This window comes from Vanessa tameamea, chromosome 16 (assembly GCF_037043105.1).
Source record: "Vanessa tameamea isolate UH-Manoa-2023 chromosome 16, ilVanTame1 primary haplotype, whole genome shotgun sequence".
NCBI classification, from domain to species: domain Eukaryota; kingdom Metazoa; phylum Arthropoda; class Insecta; order Lepidoptera; family Nymphalidae; genus Vanessa; species Vanessa tameamea.
Window position 1 is genome coordinate 5158459 of NC_087324.1, and position 21086 is coordinate 5179544.

The 21086-nt window shown below is 32.6% G+C and overlaps 1 protein-coding gene across 1 annotated transcript in view; it reads right to left on the minus strand.

The window, feature by feature from the left end:
- Nucleotides 1-20067, minus strand: part of LOC113393897 (zinc finger homeobox protein 3) — a 110747-nt gene extending 90680 nt beyond the window's left edge. The window contains exon 1 of the mRNA XM_026631006.2: nucleotides 19817-20067. The gene's annotated coding sequence lies outside the window, so the exon portion shown is untranslated. The remainder of the gene's footprint in view (nucleotides 1-19816) is intronic.
- Nucleotides 20068-21086: the final 1019 nt, after the last annotated feature.

Below are 21086 nucleotides of genomic sequence, written 5' to 3' on the forward strand. Positions count from 1 at the left end.
ACATTGAGGAAATGTAAATAAATGTAATGATGCGTGTCGATATTAAAATGGGTATTGATATGCAAAGTTGCTTAATGCTGTTACGGACGATCCCAGACTCTCCCATGCTATTTGTTCACAAATTTTTGTTCGCTAATCAATAAGATTTGACCCTAATTCCAATTACCATTCAGCACCAACAATAGTACTTGACTTCAATAGATCGTTTTGTTTTGGCTACAGCGTAATTCAGTAGCACAAATGGTTTCCTATTCATTTGTTACACTTACAAATGGACTGTTTTCATAATTCTCGTAGTTTCTTCTTTTTTATATGGTTTAATTTTATAAATTGTGACCACCTTGTATAAATTAGTGTCACATTAAGATTTGCAGGCATCGTTTCGTGAACGCTTGCGTATAAAAGTTATAATTAAAGGCGGTGATTAAATCTCTGGATAAGGTTCATTTATTTAATTACTCCCTAAAGCTACAGGTTGGCCGGCCTCGGTTTTGCCATCGACATAATTTAATAAGCATATTAATCAGGCCGATGGTATAGATAAGTAACTCGCCTTGGGCGATTCCTGCTAATATAAGGTATATTAGCAGAAATCAGGAATAAAGCCAATAATATAATTGTGTCCGCAAAAATGTCAGTTGACAAAACATACTTACTCGTTGCGAGGTCAAAGAGGAATGACCATGTAAACGTCTAATGAAAGTCAGAAGACATTTCTGACTCCAATCACAGTTGTTCAAAACACATTCAAATTACAATCAATTTAAACTCTCGCGTCGTACCGAGTACGACATTGCGTCTGGATAAGTTTTCATCGCGTGTGGCGACGACCTATCAGTCTCTAATAAGGTTTACTATTTTGTATGAGGTTGCAATAAAACGTTCTATAATTGTATTTCGGGTTATATCAAGAGAACTTCTAATTAAGTGTTATTAAATAAAGATAATTTTAAAGTGTTTGTTATAATATTTATACTGTGAATCATAATCCGTCAGGTATTTTAGTAACATAATGGATAAGATATGTACTACCGAACAATATCGTCACGAAGTACTCCATATCCTATTAGCATCTCGTAGGCTTAATTAGATATCCACGTATCAAGCGTTCGCCCACGTTAATGCGCGCGTCCGTCTGAGGCAATCAAATTAGGAGCTAGCTCCCAAACAATGCGACCGACTGGACCGACTGGACCGTGCCACCCCACGACAAAACGTTTTCTCGCAATCTTCGATCACCGGATTAAGGGCAAGTCTTGTCTCGCACGTTTTATCTCCGATTGTCCGCACTTAACGCGTACTTTACGCCGAGTGCCCCTCGAGAGGAAATTGAAAGCGATCGCTTTCCCCACTATCTTATCTATAGTGTTACACTAATTAATCGATGTAGCGCGACGAGATCGTCGTTAGAGGTAAATAATGCGTACATTGAAGCGGACTGTGATTTATCGTTTTGAATAGACAAAAGTGTCGCGGGCGGAGCGGGCCGGGACAATGCGATGGAATGTCGTCGCAAGCCGGTCGCTCGCCGCGCTCGTGCGGCTCGTGAATGCGGATTATTAATAACTCGCCCGCTCTTCAAAACCACGCTACGGTCTGAGCGACTCCCATCCCACTCTTAGCCTAAAGCATCATCCACCTGTACTTTACCGCGCCTTAATTTATTCAAAGTACCTCTTAATGACTACATCGATGCGAGCACATTTCACGAATGTTACAACCCATTTCCATGCCGATAATACTAAAAGTCCATTGTGAATATTTAAGATCGATCAGTTTACGAAATAACGTAAATAGCCATTCGCTTCGATCAAATTTTCACCCCTCAGTTTTATCCCCGCTAACTCCACAATGCATAACAATAGCGACTGCGCGGATTATAACAAATTCCCCAAATTGTGTGGGTTCATATTTTCGAACAACAATAAGACAAAATAGTGATAATGTCACATGTGTGTACTTTTACTGCATTTGGAACTAATTGGGATATTCCATAATGCGTTGATTATTGAATGTAACATCTGCTGTATTCGTCATAGTAAACTAAAATAAATGAAGAAAGAAAACATTAAATATAATCCAGTCGATAACAGCTTCATGAGTTGATATTATACATTCATTAGACTTTAAACCATAATCAGAAACCTTAACAGTTACAAAGGTTAAATAGCTGCGTTGCATGACTGATATTAATACAGTCTACTAATAAAAAACATTGTACGTACCGATAGCATTATTGAAGTGAAAAATAATACTAGAATGGTCAAACTACTTGTAAATGCGTGTCAAACGGAAAATGCAGTATGAAATTACCTTTCACGATTTGTTGATACCAGTGAAACTAAATGAGATCAGTTTTTGTCGCCATAACTGATACCTATGCATGGCTGGCAGCCCTGCAGAGTCACGTCGTACTTCGTAATGCCGAAATGAAATCGTCCCACATTTTTGGTGTTCCGGACGTAAGATAAAGCAATATTTATGGTTCCTTACGATCTCTTTACAATGCAAACGAATAAGGTTTAACGCTCTGAAAGTCGCAAATGGCATTTATTTTCAAATGTAACATGATTTTTATGTAAGCCAAATAAAATCTGCACTTGATAAAAACGCATCGATAAAATTCGTACTTTAGAGGGAAGATAAAATTGTACCATAAAAGGTTTTTATTTTTTGTTATTTTAATAAAAAAATAAATCTATTATCTTTATTGAAGTCAGAATCAATGGTTACAAATTAAACATCTCCGATTCGACATTTTTAATGTTTAATAAAAAATAAGTTGTGATTGAGTTCTTTCTGGTTGACTATGTCACTTTATTATTTCGTTTATTTTCTCTATGGGTTTTTAGTATTTGAATCACGAATCGTTTTTTACTTATTTTTATTTTCGGCTCATAAAAGTCGTGAGCGTCTTGATTTGACACTAACGCGTAATTATTTTTACCGTTGCCGCTCATTTTACATGATTCAATGGGTGAAATTATTCATAACCGCTGAAATCGTGACAGAGGGGTCACTTTATTTCTTAGCAACTCTTTACGTACTAGACATAGTTTTATTTGTAGAATAAGTTGACAAACTGAAATACATCATAATACCTAATACTGTTATTGTTCCTCGATAGAAAAACTGGCAAGTGTGTGTTACTCGACCAATGTGTTTTGCTTAGACACTGAGCTAAAATATTGCTATATTTATGTTTGAAGTTAAAACAAGGATAGAAAATCTTTAAATGCAGTCAGAGTCGAGAAACAATTGTCACCACAATCAGCATCGGTTTCTGCTTGTCGTATCGACAAGACATTTATAGATTTTGAGCAACAAAATCAAAGCAATTTTCAAATTAATCATTCGTCAGATGTCTTTGAAAATAGAAACGCGTATAACATTATTTACTTTAAAATGTACCGGTAATTGAAATTCGTTACATTAACACATTCAAATGCTAATTATTGTTGCCACCGACAAAAATGTCAATGCTTCGTGTAACACTTATAAGGTGAAAACGTGCCTCCTCTCCAAAATGTAATTATCAACATTAGAATGACACCAAAACTGTGACCTGACATCATGCTACTTGAATGTTTAATCGCTGTTTAAAAGATACTTAGTAACTTATGTTAAGAAATATTAAAATCCTTTACAGGTAAATTATATTGAATCCGTTTGTAATTTGAATCTGTATTATTAAATAAATCGAAGACTTTAAAAAAAATATATTTGCTCATTAAAGGTATTAATTTTCAATATAATAAAAAAATATAATGAAACAATTTTTGTTCAGTCAAATATTATTTTTAGTGAATTAATGAAAATCTTATTTCATAAACGTATTCCATACATGTCTTTGACTAGTTATGTTGTAATCGGCGATGTGTGAGTATACAAATAATATTTACACTTACACTGACAACCAAGTAAAACTATCAAATTATGACTATAACTCTATGAAAATGCTAAGTTCGTGATTGTCGCGTTAACATTATGCCAACCAATGGGATCGCTCTGAAAACTGTACTTGTCTTAATAATAAAAACGAGCAAGAAAATTAACAGAGCTCTGCTAATTTGTACTGTATTAGTGCAACTTAAGGTATCTGTTTGCTCGACAAAAATGTTACGATAGACGTCAGTCAGCTAATAAGTCAAATAGCTTTTACCAGGTGTCCGATAAATGGAAAACTACTAATTAAAGTACTTTACTCCGCCGAGACTTAAATGGAATAACGTATAGTTGGTCGTAAGAAGTTTAATTAATCTACCTTCTGACGCAACGAATGGATCGTTTTCTTCTTATTAGTGCCCGAAAGCAGTTTGTTCAATTGATTCGCTATGTAGCAATAAACAGCCACAGTCTCTCGTGTGTTTGTGTTAGGAATTTGAAGAATTAACATTTCTAAAGATCAAAGCGACTGATGATCAGCAGATTACTTGTTGATATTGTTATGTAAGTGGATACAAATGGTGCTTGGTACGTATTGTGTTTACCTAATTGTGATGTACGGTTTAACACGTTATTATCAAGGTAAGTCATGTTTGTAATTAGTCAGACTTTGTTCGGTCGATGCATTATAACATCAAAATAGATTTAATTTACGTAATTACGTAGAGGTCGTTATTTCGAAGGTAGCGCTATTAAAATCTCTTCGAGACAATGTGCATTTAATGAATGTGGGGACGGTTGAGGGAATTATTTACGCTACAGAGAGTTCCAGCGACAGTGTTACAAATATGGTTAGACATAAAAGAAGATGTAGGAGACCACGTAATGATGTAAAGTGAATGGACGACAATAATTACAGAGCGTTCTAAGGCTTTGGTGCGTATCGTCGCATTATTTATTCTCAAACTAGAACGAATAATAAAATAGCCGCGATCGCATTCCGGGGACGTCGTATATTATCGACATTAAACAAATGTGTTGTGATACAATAATAGATCCAATATATCCAGTTTAGTGAAGATTCTATTGTAATAAAGGAGGCGATATTTCGAAGACATTAAAGTTCTTCGAGTCGTAATAATTACAGACGACACATTTTAACATTAAGACACCCACGCGTTCTATGTTGTGGCTTTAAACTTGTATAATTTGTGTTAATGCCGTAATATATGAGACTTCAGGGGTCCCTGGCTCGGCGCGCCCGCACCGTGCATTCGATCGTTAATAAAATTATCAAAATCTAAACTGGTTTTATGAGCAACGCTTGCGAGTTATAGACTCCGTATTCCGTCTCGACTTATGAATGGAAATGGATTTTGATATTTCTAAGTGTTTTTAAGATCGTAAATAATTTATCTCTGCGTGATATTTCCGTCGGACGAATTTAAATGTTTGAATTGATGATCACCGCGGTACGATGGCTACCGGATTTTAAATCCGCATTTACATAATAAATAGCAGTTTGTTTTATCATTTTATTTTTGAAATTATAATTTAAATGCTATATAAATCGACGGAACAATTATGTCATACTTAAGTGACCGTTTCATTGTCTTATAATCAAAGCAGTGTATTGAGGTACGAGTACGTGACGTATGTATTGATTTATTACTGAGTATCGATCAAAGCTATGTTTTAATATTAAACAAAATAAGATATGACAAACTGATATTTATTATTTACATTTATCTTATTATATGTTGTTGCTTGAGATTGTATGTTGGAATTAGAATAACGGTTTCTTAATAGTAGTTTGTGACGTTATCAACAGCACTCATAGAGTCTATGTAAATTGATTTCAGAATAGCACGTGTCTTCCGAATGATTATTTGTTTACAAACTCATGCTTCAAATAAATATATATATTATATACATATGTATAATACAAACTCAATTAATTTAACGTTAAACATTATTAATACTGCATATTAAACAAATGTTCAAAATGTTTAAAATATTGTTTTGGGATTTTGAAATAAATTATGAATATTAAACACTGTCAAATAATAATTTACCATTTTATCAGACCATGAAATAATGCCTGTAATTTAATTTGTTTACATTTATTTTGTTTGATCTTTAAGTGTTTTGACACGGGAGTCTCGTGTTTTGATAATACGGCGACGGTTTGGGCGTAAAACCGGTAGCAAGAGCCACCAACGACGTCTGATAATCTATAGCGACCTACATTGACTCATACTGAATATTACCAATGTGCATAGCTCAGTTAGCGATTCATTGCAATTTATTCTTTATTTATATCAAAATAAGGTCACAAGTTTTATTATGTTTACGCGACAATGCTAATGGTGCGTTTTCAAGTTGCACCTTTTAATTATAATTTTGTGGTGAATGAAGCGTTACTCGTTTGCTCTGGTTTGCTATATGAGTATACATTTGTCAATGAAGTCCGGAATATGAATGGACGATATTCAAGGCAAGACAAACACAAAAACATTAAAAGGACTTAAGTACTAATACGAAACATCAAATTCTATAAACACTAATTTCCCTCACTAATAGAATCGTCTGACGTCATTTCTTAGAAGATTTGAACGATCTATTGTATGATTATTTACTGCAAGCGAGATATGTCGTAGCTGCATCAGACATGGTATTAATATTCATTATGATATATGTATAGTATAGGAACAGCCTGAAAATGGGCACGGCTTGGCTGAAGTTATTTTTTAAAGGAGATCGTTTCGCTTATATGCGATTTGGTATGAGAGGTATTTACCTATACAACTTATGTATTGTATTATTAAAAAGGAAATCAGCGATCTGCTATCTTCGAGACAATTATAATGTAGGTATTTTCACCTATTATATGGTATTTTTTAAATTAATTAATTAAAATGCCGTCCCTTGAAAAAACTTTACCCTGAATGAATAACAATTTAAAATAACCATCAAAGCCGGTGATTCAATAGTTTCGACAAATGAGATGGTAACGCCGTACTGAGAAATCCGTGGTGTAAAACCGGTAGTCTATCTCACACCGTTAGGACGGTGTAGACATTAGACAAACAAACCAGAATTGATCATATAATTGGGGGAATTGTACCTTGACAGACATAAATTTGATCTTAATGGTTTTGTGTTTACTACTTTAACATATTTAATTTGTATTAATAAAGGTAATACCTACTTGTCATTTTAAAATACAATATTATTTTATTTTGACATTTTTTAGTTTAATTATAATATGTAAAAAGTATAAATAGATGAATACGAATATCATTATGTATATAGTAAAAATGTCCATATAAATGCAGTTTATGTCAAAATAATTAGGTCGGATTCTATCATGTCTAAAGTCTACAAGCAGCCCTGATCAAAGAAAAATAGTAGTTTTAAGTCTAATTTACGTCAAATTATTCGTTTGCATTTATCGTCAATTAAGGCTTGTCTCCAGTCTGCGCCCGCACTTACATCGCACATTCTGATGCGCTCGTAGTGATTTCAATCGAAGCGTCTTTTAATTAATTTCCTACGAGATTACAGTTGCTGTATCATTTATTAATATTTGAACTGTCTTTTTAGAATTTTTAATTAAAAAAAAAAACAAATTAATTATATTTCCTACTGGAATGTACTTACTGCTTTAATTAATATACTTGTAATATAGGTAGGTACTTGTAATTTGTTTTGACGTTACAAATAAAAATAACAATTGACAATGTTCATTGTGTACTTGTACATAATAAATAGTTTCGAAGTTCTTATCACAGAGGTCATAAAGCCTTCCGCTTACCTAGATACCATGAATTTAGAAACGCATTAACGATATATGGAATTGTTGATATTCCTCATTGCTAATGTCAATGGGTTTATTATATGTATGTATTACTATTTACTATCAGCTGGCCCGATAGATCCTCGTCTGTCTTTCTATATTTATTTATATAAATCTGATGAATTAATTTGTTTGAACCATTGCACTGATTGAAAAAAAAACAAACTTTATGACAGATAGTTCAATTATTGAGGAAGGTTATAAAGCAGTAAATAATCACACTACAACCTACGGAGTCGAAGCTGTTCAATGCAGATGAATGCACGGAACTACTAGTTATAAATATAAAGGAAACGTGCCTAAGACTTGTATGAAATCTGTATAGAACTTTACGATCAACACAAATTTATATGAAATGTTTTTTTTTTATATAATCGATTAACATAATCGAAATAAATTAAGAAACCGCGACAATGTTCATATCCAATAGAAAATATTCGTGCCACGTAATTATTAAGCTGGCGGTTATTTCAACATGACTAATTAATAAGCATCTTAATACGAAACCTTGAACTTTTGATTACTTGGAAGTGGACAATAGATCTTGTTATATCCCCTCGAATGCTAGTAACAATCGAAACGACGGACATATCTGGGTAATTAATCGTATCTTATGATTGATTAAACACATTAAAGCCAGACACGATTCCCATTTAAATATTAAACCTATTAGACAAGTGACATAATAGTTAATACAGTTTTTATCTCGACCTCTGCATAAAACAAAGTTTACTTTTGGAAACAATAATAGAACTTATGAATTATTTATTCGTCTTACTTGAAGTTTGAAAAAAAAATGACTCGAATCACGAAAAATCAATTTATATATTCAAAGTGAAATTATGTTTCGAAATAGTATAATCTGTAAATACGTTCATATAAATTCTGCTTTATTACGCTTTACGATTTTGCAAAACATTTTATTGGTTTCAGGATTGTATGTATTGTATAAAAATTTTGTTTCTATTTCACAGTATGACACTTGAAATACAAAAGAAATTTTGAACGTATGTATTCAATTCGAACGAGTTAATATTTAAATGATAGATGACATCGTGAGTCCTTTTAATGAAGTGTAATTTAGCTACTGCAGAAAAGTCAACGCATCGCGAGAGCTTACTCAAATGAACTTGCACTCGACAATATTTGTTAACGTAACAAGGTAAACGAGGATATTTATCGTCATGATTTCTTTGAGTGGGCAACCCTTTACGCCTGCTCCCGTGTACCACGCGAGCATCGACAAACACGCGCTAGTGATGCGTAACGCAAACTCTGTTGTCGATATTTACACGGCGACTGCAAACATTGACTCGATATTTGAACAACTCGCGAGCTAATGGCGTAGTGGCCAACTTGTTTGCTGGCGTCAGATTCACACGACCGCTCCGCTACTGTAATTAATGTAGCTTGGTAAAAATTTAACATCGACTTTTGATATACGTATGCCTTTTAAAATGAATGTGACTTTTATATACACAATATATGAACAAAAATGTAATAAAGAATAAAACGAGATAAAAAAATAACGTAGGGTCATAACTTCATTTTGAATTCCTTTCGGTTTGTTCCCGTCTCGCTCTGAACGCTCCCAGCAGGGGGCACCATCGTTCTCACCTCACGACGCGAGTGGTAGCCGGCCTTTAATAAGTATCGATAAAATATGAATATACATATATAAATATTTTCGATGCTTATCCTTATTATATTTGTTACCTACCTCGGCTATGGCGAGCGGTATTGCCTTCTCCGACTTCGCATTGAATGGCAGTTTAATTAAAAATTTACGCTAATTTATTTTCACTATAAATCGAAATATGCGAATATGTTCATCATTAGCAAGATTATAATCTCTATAAATCTACTAAGAGTTATCACTGGCGTCTCCGATCCACTTTAGAATCAAAAACTAGTTTTAAATTGAATTTGTTTATATAGATTAATTATTAGATTGATAGCGGTTAAGTGTTGCATGGACAGAACTAATTAATCTGTTGATTGGTATATCATATTAATTAAGCGGCTTAAAGTTTTGTATTAACTTATTATATACCCAATATTTTGAACAATAAAGTCGAAATTTGAGTAGCTGAAATTTTATGGATTTATAGTTACCGATATAATAAAGGTTACAAGTATGACTACATACATACACTAATTCCACTTAAGTCTTTCTATGATCCCCGTCTATTTACATTCCTACGAACATCATGAAAATTAAATGTAGTTTCGTAACAAAGGCCCGATCATACACTATTAATATAAAGTTGAGTTCACACGATACGATCTCCATGTGGACGTTTTCGTGGGACACGAAATTATGTTTTTTCAACACCAATTACGTAACGGCTAAATGTGACGGAAAACAAAATTGTTGTACAAACGAGCATTAGTAAATAAAGATTCGAGTTGTTATACGTTGTAATAACGTGGACATATCGAGTTTTAATTTCATTATTAGATTTAATAGCGATGTCTGATTGACTGACGCAGTCATTTAAGATGAAAAGCAATTTTTTTTGTATTCGAAATCTATGCGTAATCAACTCTTGTGTAAATTTGTACAGTTGCGTGAACTCTTCTATTTATTTTTGTATACAAAATGATCAAAGATTTGCAGCAATTTAAACTTCAATTATAAATCTTTTTCAATCATTAATTAAAACTCACACAAATTACAATGGTTTATAATATTGAGAGAAATCTTAGTGTGTCCACATTTCTGTGGACCGTAATCAAAACGTGATTGTCGCGCATTCCCAAAAAACTAACTTAATTGTGTTGGGGCGAGTGTTGATGATATAAACAGTAATTACGTGGCTCTGCGACCGAAAATGTTATTAAAATACGCTTAACGAACACGCTTCGAGTAAAAAAAGACTGGGCTGATTAAAAAAAAAAACTTGCATTTTAATATAGAATGACATTCGAAATTAGAAGCATTTTTGAAAATGACATCTGTATTTTTTTATAATTGTCAACTGTCAACGATATTTTGAAATATATTTTGGTTGTATACATTTTAAATGCAATTGCTTTTATTGAAAACTTTTGCGACGATATCAACGAGGTAAAGTGGTTTTTTTCACGCTTCGATACAAATTAAATTAAGCAAAGTTGTAAGATGTACATTATCGTAATGTTAACAGTCGAATCAACATACATTTTGGCAAGTACAGCAATACTTAATTCCGAACGCAATATTGAAGTGAATGAGACCGTCGAAAATTTTTAATGTAATCCGTTCAAATATTGGCTGTACCGATTCGAAATCGTTAGTATGTTGGTATTAAAAAGTTACGGACATTTTAATGGCTATTAAAACCACACCTGTTCCAGCCAAGAAGCGTTTGAGGCGTGCACTTTCGAAAATAATTATCGTATGAATATATTTCGCGGCAGTTTCAGCCCCAGGGTGCTATTGTCTTAAGGTAATTTTTATAGCTTCGCCAACCCTGAACAATGGCAGCCGCGAGCTTATTGTAGGATGGAGGATTACCTCTCGGCGGTCTGAGGACATGTGCAACATTTTTTGCATTTATTTTGGGATATTGCGCCATAAAAAGTAACTTTAGGTTCTTAAAACTTTTGAGAAATACGTGAATCGATCGAGCATGCTCTGAATGTAAAGATTGAAATTAGTTTCGCACAAATCCTAATGAAGACCGCAGATCGTAATTCCATCGATTATGTAGCGAGGTGCTCGTTTAGCAACGGATCGTCGAAACGATCAGTTTTCACGGCCAACGTTTATTAGTTTAAAATATAGAGTCGTATTCAATTTTACACCTCCGCAGCGATACGATATAACGAGCCCCAATATTAACGTGTAATTAAACCATAAACTAAGATAAAGATAACGACTACTAAACATGCCGAAGCGAGCTAATCCAATGTTATTTACAATTAGCTGTAATTATAAGCCTTAACTATTAATTGCCACCAATATTAATTATCAATAAAAACCGAAAATTCCGAACGATATTTATAAGATACGTGTCGCAAATTAAGCTGATTACTTGTTTATTTTATGAATTAATTGTGCTGTAAAATATTATAACCCGCCATCTTCATTTATTACGGCGATATAGAGGTGACGTCAACTTCTATTAATTACAGAACAAAGTGACTTAAGAAATTGTCAAAATTCATATCGATCGAATTTACTATACGGTGAGTTTACGACACCTCGGTATATGGTAGAACTGAAAATGGTACATCATAGTCTTACACTGAGTTATTTAGAGCTGGCTTTTAAAAACGCGACCACATCTGCTAACAAAACTTAATTAAATTGACATTGTGCATGCATAATAAAATTATTCGCGCGCAATCGAGAGACGCATTTACGCACAATGTCTGTACCGCAAATTCATTGCGTGATGTCTCCGGACTCGTTCCAAGACGCTTATAAGGGCAATATTATCATAAACAATGAAATTGAGCTGCTAATTTCGAGTTTTTGTCTTCTCACTGCCTATAATAGAGCTGTAACAGATGCTTTTATGAATAAAAAAATAACTTATCTATTTTCGTTTCTGCATTTTTGACATTATTAACGCTCGCATCACTACAAATAAATAGAATTTATAAATTACTGTCAACACATATAAGTAGCATACACTGGAATTAAATTGAATATATTTAATAACGTTTTATAGTTATGTGGAAATAGGTATTGTTAGCTTTACCTGGACTTTGTCTTATTTCGTTAGCAGATCGTTCGTATATCAAATTAGTACTAATCATTTAAACATATACGTTAGCAAAACCTACGTTGATAAAAGGTGGTAGCTACTACAGTCGAAAAGTAATACCTATAAAAGCGATATAAAAATATATAAAATGTTATGTCCCGTTTCAAGTCCTATTTAGCCTCGTATTGACCGTGTAAGAATGGTTTAAATTTTAAAGTATTAATGTCTATTCAGCCTACTTGAAACATCGATTCATATGCTGTAACCAAAATAAAAATAAAGTAGTTATTTCCCTATAGTTTTAGTATCTAATAATTGTAACAAGCAATGACCGCTTATCGAGTACCAACAGAGCGATGGTATCGATTATTTAATAGCAAATATTGTTGATAACGTTTTTGGGAGTTATCGACTATCACTAATTATTGGGAGATAGCTCCGCTATTACAGCAGTGAAGTGCCTTGACAATGCGACCACTTGGCTAATCTGCTTTTATTTGGGGACTTACTATATACATATGTACATATTTGTTTTATATATTGAAAGTTTCCATACAATGATTGCATTATACATATTGGGTACATCTTCTTAACCGACTGCTGAGGTTATTTAACACATGATAATTTTGTAACTGAAAAACCAATTACACTCAAACTGTATTGTAACTTGATAATTTTAATACTTTCATTCATACCAAAAATGTTGTTTGAATTTGAATGACTTTTAAAAAAATCTCGTAATATTTATACAAATAAAGTAACTTACAATTGTTGTTTCTTTAAAGGGTTATTTAGTACACCAGTCTACTCGATAATTATCAAATAATTTGATTCACTTCACTCATTTAAGTAAAATATAATAGTTCTTTATACCTTTAAAATCTTCAAGTACATAGAAAACAATCATATAGGATTAAAATGCAATTAGCACTTTACATTACTTGTAATAACAAATATACCGATATTTATCAACTGATAGCAGCAATATAGTAGGGATTATATCTTATCTAATATTAAAGTTTACAAATTTATGTTCATGTCATTTGTTTTTTTTTATTTATTATTAAAATCATGCATAGGTTATTCGTATTAATTATAATATTCATATAAATTATATTTTTAATTAACGTAATCGTCAGTTCGAAATTCGAATTTAGAGATTTATTTAATTAATAAATTATTTTAACATGTAGAGGTGTTTTTTAATATTTGCCTGGTTTTCATTTTATAAAATATTAAGAATACCAAACTTTTTCTTACAACGTATTTACTGTTCGACATTATAAGAGTTAATGGAACGTGAGTGGCTTGTAGATTGCTATCTAATAAAATTGATGGTTTTGTTACCAAAATGTTGAGATCTGAAATATTTATATCCATCAAAATATTTTTGTACAAAATATATGTCTATTTAATTAATTTATATAAAAAAAAATCCTCATGAATTTTCTACGTTATATACTTATGATATTTGATCGTACTGAATAAACATAATTATGTACATTTGAATCAATATCATTCTATACAAATAGTTATAGCGCGAGTACTAAAGCTCAAAAGGTAAACATAGTATGTAATTGCACAGAGGCGTCAAAGTTAGCGCGGTGTCAACGCGGAATGAGAAGCACTGGCTCTACAGCCCCGCACGCCATTCCGATTCGCCTCGGGCGATTTCAATAACCAAACTTATTATTTGAGATACGTGGAGCCGTTTCGGATCCATAAATTTATTTTACGCCACCTAAACCGAGCTAGCCGATAAATTGGTAATAGTTCGGGATAATTTTAAATTTATGATCTCGTCTCATTCGTCTTGCTTTTACTTTTAGTAGTTTGATTGATCTTTTATTTATTTTTTTATCAATTGCCAACGAGGTCGGTTAAAATGCTTTTTGTATTCAAGCATTCCAGAATAAGGATGTTGAATAACATATCTAGCGTGTTGATAAGTGTATCCGAGTAATTTTTGCCAATCGTTGGAGTTGAAATCGATCGGCTAACAGAATAGTGGCATCGGTCGGCAAGTTCGACGGCTGGCCTTGGAGGAACCAGTTCGTCTCGTCGAAACACCTCGCGGCAATTATTCAATAAAACAAAAGCATCTCTACCTTTACGTCACATCGAGAAATGCTGTCAGATTAATTTCGCTTAATTAGCGAATTTTGCCCATTCATTGAGTATTTCGACTAAAATTCGATAATCATGTAATTCAGGTGTTTTAAAAAAAGTTATATAATCGGTTTAACTTAGTGTTTAATAACAATTTATTGTATAAATAGGTGTGTATTTTCATTAAATTAATATGGACGGACATCATTTAAATACTATTCAAAGTTATATAACCAACTTCTCGCATAGTATTAAGTATTATTGTGATAAAACTATACAACATAGAAACTCATACATTCAAATACATATTATATTCTCTCGTTATTTTTTCCTCCGATCTCTGCACGTTTTTTAAGCACTACTGGAGTTAACCCATCATTATTGTTTTCAAAATGTTTATATTTTTATGTGCAATATCTACATATAGCTCACAAAAGTACTCTTATGAAACATTTCATTATATAAATATTGTCAAAGAGTTCGCAATAGCAAAGAAACTTATGCTATAAATATTTCTTTAATACACGATGTAAAAGAAATATATAAATAGTTAAACAAAGCATAACAAGCCAATGTACTTACTTACTCGTTGTTAGGTAAAGAAATTTATTATTCGGAACCAGTTAAGTGGAGCTCGTAATCATCGCTTACAAAGCCCCTAGTCGAACGATTCCTTACACACCGTAAGGCTCCATTCTACGGACACGTGTGTCACGAAATGTGCCCCATTATCACACATTCCTACAAAAGAAACCTTCTACCCGAGGCACGAGTCTGAAAAATAAACCACGAAATTTGATATGGCACAGGGCATTAACTGTCGAGACGCCTCTCCGCTATTGTGAGTCCTAGGCGCGAGCCATACGAAATATTTCAAATGCAAATCGTGCTAACGCCATGAATGTAATAGTTTGTCGTGGCATGCGCACGCGCCGCATACACCGGAAACAAATTATCATACCCATATAAGCACGTACGAAAACGAAAAATTTATTGATGTCACCGGGCACAGATAAATTGCGCTAAACGAGAAAATGGAACCAGAAAGTAGACACCGTAATAACTTGAATACACAACGGTCGGTCTGCACAATATAAATAATAAATTGGACATTTCGTCGTAAGAACCGTTAGAATTATTATCTCCTAACAAATTCTTATACTTCGACAATTGATTTCAATAAATGCTCTTAGTTGCTGGGAGCGCTTAGTAACATCTAGTGAATAATAAATTAACCCGATTCATTCCTTTTTATGTATTAAATATAGTAAACTATTTAGATTATATAAAAATTAATATTTCGTAAAAGTCTCCGTCAGAATGCGGCGTTGAAATTTCGATAATCGATTTGTTCGACAGCCATGTTTGTTGACATTTGCGTACCGATCGCGACCGTTGTGGAACGAAAATTTATGATCTCGCGTTTAAATTTGGAAAACGCGGCAACGGTAATAGAACGCGTGTTTTTTTTTTAAATTTTTAACGGGTCACACGCGCCAACTGTTTTCGGTAATATGTTTACATCATGAATTCAAATTTGGAATACGTTCACGGACCGTTCAGTCGGTTACACTCGTATTGTATGGCCGACCTCAGATCCGACCTCATCCTGTTATGTAAACTTGTAGAACATTATGTTTACAATTTTTCAGAGGTTTCTATCTGGATCTGTTGAATCTGCGAGTGCTATTGTGGGTGCGTGTAATACTATGTATCTAGGCGAAGTGCCGACGTCCTCAGGTCGGTGACTTGAAGGTATTATCGGGCAGACAATTTAAACAGCCTATTTATACAAAATTTATGGTTAGACGTGGAAACTGCAAATTTTATCAAATATAAATGATCTACTGCTTCTCAGATATTTAATTGATTATGTGGTTTCATTCACACAATAAAAATGATAGGTGTATCTATATAATCAAAATAATCACCATTATTCATTTTAAATCAAAATAAGATTTTAAATAAATTGTACTCATTTAAAGAATAGAGTTTTAAATGTAATTTATAATATTATATAGATACATACTATGTACCTAAGTAGCAACTATCGATAAAGGTAAAAACAAAAACTTTATAATCATTTGAATTTGAATAACAAAATTTCAGTTTTAAATTTATCTAAGTACGTACTCTCAAAAACAAACACACTTATACAAAAAAGTGTTATCTCCCTATTTTCGGTCCATCTCAACGAGCCGTCACGATGGCCCTTATCTGTGAAGTGTCTGTAGCGCATTTCCCAGGCCGATAAAGTTAGTTCCACTACCGCCCGACAGATGGCAACAAACGTCGCGGTCAAGATGTCACGTGAAACGCAAAAATATTTACTATAAATATTGTTACAATTAAAGATGTCGATTATACTAATACATTTACTTTCAATGTTAAGAATTTTTTTATTAATAAAAAGAAGAAAGTTTTTATTGTGAAATGAAAAAATAACAATAACCGATGAGTAAATCGAAGTTAAAAATAAAGCAAGGACTCGTTAAAATGTACCGTAATTCTAAATTTTTCCATCGAAATGATTATTTTTGAAATCAACTTGCAAATTTATTTCATTGAATATGTATTGTACATACATACATACATAGTTATAAAGTTCCATAATTTATCTGGTGATAAATCATACATTACAAGTGCTATATTTACGGCTTATCAAATATGTATTAAAAACATTTATTAAGACAATTTTCCAAACAAAAAAGTAATTTTAGGTAGGTACCAAAAAGGTGAAATAAAAAGAGTTTAAACTGCGACAAAAAGCTTTATGGAGTGAACTTTTTTTCATAAAAATAATTTTATTTCCACAATATTCTATTCTAAGGAAATTTTTGAGTGATGAAATTTATCTAAAATACATTTTAGGGTAATAAAAATATATAATCAATAAACGGACTCCCACTTGACTACTTTTAATTTATTATGTAAGCTATTGGTCTCTTTCATCCGTAACAATTCAATGTTTATAATACTCAACGTGCTCTCTATTCGTAACAAAACAATATGCAAACTAAATCGATTTCCATACCGACGGTGGCGCCATTGTTATGTTATTCGCACCGACCTTATGCGCCTACGCACCTTTATCAATTATACGAATGCGCTCTGTAATAAATTAAATATTGTTTGATCACTGATATCGATCTAAGGTCGTTTTGATTAATGACTATATCTGTCCCGAATATCGTCTGGGATATCGGGATGGATCGAAACGATCTTGCAAGATGGCCGCCCCGTTGCGAGAGAATGCGGCGCGCGCGCAACGATTGTTTTTATGTTAGTGTAATCGAAATTCGAATATATGCTATTATTTCATAGAAATTTATAATTTAATATAGTTTTGTAGTTCATCTTATTTTTTTAGTTTTGAATTAGAATTAGGTTTAAATATATATTTTTTTTTATATTTTTGATTAACTTTGTAGTAAGTAATAAATGTATGAGAACTTAAATTAACATAAAATATCAAATATTTCTTTACGTAATAACTAAGATGTTATGATATTATTAAATGATTTCATATAATTTAAAGAGTTGACACTTGATTTATATTGAATTATATTAAAGAGGTATATTTCGTAAGAAATAATCTCTTGACATGAATTCCTAAAATACTAATTAATGTATTCGGTATTTCAATAGAACCACATTTAAGGTAAAAAAAAAGGGTCTGAACTAGAGTTCTTTCTGTATGAAATGTACCTAGATAACATTTTAGACAACATATTAGAATAATTAAAACTTTTTACCATTTTCTTCTCTATAAACATAGACTACATAGATAATTGAAATTATATATTCAAATATCGAATACAGGAACATTTAATGCAGAATACAGATAATAATAACTATTAGAAAAATACATATATTTCCTATATACCTACCTTGTAAGATTTGAAAGCATCTCTATATTTATTATAAATGAGAATATATTGCCATTTATATTATAAAGATAATGTTTTTAATAGATATTTATTTATTTAAGATAATCAAATTTTTGTAAATACCTACCTATTTATTAACAACATAAGTTATAAGCAAAGGGTAATAAAACTGGTAAAACTGGCAATAAAATTTAACATAATTTTAGTGAACATTTTCGTTATGGGGATTTTTTTATTTTTTTTTGTATTATTATTTTAATTTCATCAAGACCAATATGAACAGGATCAAAGTTCTAATAAGAATTCTTACGAGTAATTAGAATTTATCGTACTTATTTTAAACAGAATATTTAACACTAGAATCGAATTTTGTTGTATTATTTTTTCCATCGTTTATACATTTTTCTTAATTTTTCCAATATTATATCATAGGAAGTGAATTTAACTAATTTAATGCCAAGTGATTTTCAAGAAAAAATACATTTGTGATAAAAGATTCGTAACTGTCGATACGTTAACAATGATTAAGCCACATTTCAGATTGACAGCTTTCTAGCTTTTTGTGGATGCAGATTATAATAATACCATAACTGAAATGTATGTCTTACCCGAATTCAATTTAATGAAATTCCATTTAAAAAAAAAAACAATTGTTTATTTTTTTATTACGAATTTACCTTTGTGATTTTTTAATTAAAATAATATTTTTATCTTGTTTGTTATGGTATATCTTAATGTTTCTATTAAAAAAAAATGTATTTTATTTTCAAAGATTTTAGAATTATAACTTTTAAAACAGTGCGACGGCCATTAAAGATTCGCGAAACGCCGAAACTTTATTATTAATACAAAAATTAAGGTAAGTGTTCATTATACTGGTATTTTTAGCACTTGCACGTTGAAATGATAACATGTTTATATCAAGATTTTAAATAGTGATGATAATAATTAATTAAAAAAATTGCTCTAAACGAAATCTTTAAATCTCTGAAAATAGAATCTAATATGTTTTCTAAAAAGACAATGGTCGTATATGTTCACTGATAATAATTTATCATTATTCTGACTGTTGGAAAAGTCTAAGCGTATGCTACTAACTTTATGATCAAAATATTCACTATAAAGTTTGATATTTTCTTAAGAATATTCATCAAAAACTCTATTGGCCATTACGAAGATATTATCATAAGACAAAAAAAAATTTGAAAAACTTTTCTTATAAGGAGATAGGTATAAACAATGTTCTTTTCTAAGCTAAACTTCGAAGTTGACTGAAAATAGAGAGCGAATGAAAGAGATCAGTAAGCGGACACTACGAACATAAGTTTTACGTAAAGTAAGAGTCCAATATAAAATTGTAAAACGTAAATAATAACCTGTGAGCATCGCCCGCAGAACGCTGCTAAACACGTATTTGCGGCATATCACGCGCAGTCACTAATAGCACTTGTCCAATATTTGAATGTAAACTCAAACAACACTTGGGGGTCAGTCAAAACACAGAGAACTCGGGCACGATAACACTGAACTGTTAATGAGGAACTGAGGGTGTTGTCGCTTATAGCTTGTATCGTTCCGATTGTTGGCCGAACACGCGCGACACTACACTGTCAACGGTCGCCGGCACACTGCGCGGCCGGTCGCTGCGGCCCCCCGCTCGTTCCGCTCCCCCCGCGCCTCTCAGGGGGCGGGGCCCGCGCGAGGCGAGGCGAGCTTAATTACGCTTAGCGGGCGAAGCGGGACGGCGATAGAGTGGGCGCGAGCTATTAGCGCGCGGAGAGCGGGACGACGCGCGTCTTAAGTATTTTGTATAAGTAATGAGGGGAGCGCGGGGTAGCCCGGTGCGGGGGAGGGGGAGGGAGAGGCGCATCTCCCGCCAATCTTTAATGTTGATTACGTCCGCCGCCGCCTCTGAGCGTCCCTCATTAACGCGGCCACGCCTCGGCGTTAATTACGCAGAGTAATTGCGGACGATCTGAGCACAATAGTTTTTATTCGAATTCCGTGATTCGACATTTATTTTACTTCGCTTAGTTTAAGACGCTCGTCAACGTATCGTTTTAATTGGACAAAAAATTATGACACGACATTTACAATTGTATAACAAACACAATCATTAATACAAAGAGAGCATTTTGAGATAAATCTAGACCTATTGCAATATAAATCCAATGAATATCCCAAAGCACTGATAACAAAATTTCATACCTACTTTTTATTTTTATGCAATTTATGTAATATTCCTCAAAAGAACAGACCAAAAACTGTTTAAAGCTTTTACGACTCTTTGGTGTTTAGCAGATAATAAATTATCCCACCTATTAAATTTTATTGTTTTATTTCTTAAGCCAGTTATAACTAGATAAATCTACATATGATTTTACTACATGTTTATTATGTTTTAAAGTTACAACATTTTACATTCGGCATCGCTTAAACAATTCTACCAAAACATGCATTAGTCCAGACAACAATGTCCAAGCCTGTCTAATATTTTCTTGAAAAACGAAACCGATAAACAGTTATTTAAGTATACCTACAGAAAAAATTGATATTCGAAGCATCTAGATAGATATCTCTGTTAAGATAAAGTTATCAAAGATATATAGATAATATGTATGTATTTTTCTTGTCTTAGGTAAATGA